Raw genomic sequence first — 1431 nt, 5'->3', positions numbered from 1 at the left:
AGATATTTTTGTCAAGATAGGAGGATATAGTTTATTGATGGTTTGATAGCTTAATTTTGATGTTCTGATGTTTGGTTGTCTTTGGGCCTCCCTTACCCTCTCATAGACAATTCAGTAGTTAATAATGGACTACAGTACCATTCGCCAAAGCACAAATGGGTTCATTAAAATAACCAGGGGATTCTGTAGACGCATCTAAACCTCACTGGGGCAGGACCCATAAATCCAGCAACTCCAGAGACTGAGGCAGGAGGATCAAAAGATGGAGGCCAGCCTCAGCAACTTAGCCAGGACTTAAGTAACTTAGCAAGACCCCATCGCAAAAAAAAAAAAAAAAAAAAAAAAAAAAAAAAACAAAACTAGAAGGGCTTAGGGTGTAGTTCAGTGGGTTCAATCCCCAGCACCAAAAAAGAAAAACAAAAACAAACTTCACTGGGTTCCTTTGGAAAGCAACAACAGAAGAAAATTAACCCTAGGGAATTCATCCAGGGTAAAAGAAATCAGAAAAGAAGGATACAAGGAAGTAAGATGATCTCTAATCACCAGCTTGCATCGTAATCCCTTTCATTAAACATTGAATAGAGTGGACGCTAGTTAAATTTTTCACCTGGAATAGGTCTAGCCAAATTACTTCTAGACTCTATGCAAATCTAGAGTGATAATGAGTTGATCATTCACTTTTATTGTTATTTTTCCTGAAACGAGTTCTGGTGGTTTGGCAGCAATTGCAGCAAAGCTAGATATGACATAGTGGTATCCGCATCTTATTGAAAAATACCCCAACCTCATCCTATTTGTAGTAGAAGAGAATATTTCTTTAGTACCTGTATGGGGAAAAAATTGCAGTTTTCATTAACCATAGCCAAGAGTCACCAGTGTTAGTACAACATCGTCAATTTTCTTCTCGTTTGTTATTTTCTCCTTGTTTCTCCCCTTCTCTTTATTTCTTTTGGTGTGTTCTTTATAGGTGTTTACACATGCTGTCACTTTGAGTAATGCGTCTCATTAAAAAATTTTAAAATAGTTTTTACATTTTTGAATATATTAAGCATCAAAAAATGTGTGCCTTCTGTGATACAATAATTCCTGTTTAGACTTATGATATTTTAGGATAGAAGATACTTTTGGTTTTGACATTTGAGAAAGTTTTTACTGGTAGACAATTAAAACATGTGTAATCATATTCATTAGGATTTTTATTTTAACATTAAAAAAAAAATCAGCAAGGAAATGCAAATAGAAGCAACCGTTAAGAGAACTGGCTTGAGTCAAACAGACCTCAGTGCTGTCCGAGGCTCCTTTCACCAGTTGTGTGACACAGGACACCCTGCTTAACCATCCTAAGTATGGATTTCTTCATCTTCTAGGTGGCAGTAACTGTGGTTGCTTTCCATAGAGATGCCAGAATTAAACAAAATACAAAGTCCATAT

Source organism: Sciurus vulgaris, assembly GCF_902686455.1.
Source record: "Sciurus vulgaris genome assembly, chromosome: 7".
In the NCBI taxonomy this organism is placed as follows: domain Eukaryota; kingdom Metazoa; phylum Chordata; class Mammalia; order Rodentia; family Sciuridae; genus Sciurus; species Sciurus vulgaris.
The sequence above is the reverse complement of the archived record's forward strand: the minus strand, read 5'-3'. Positions refer to the sequence as shown.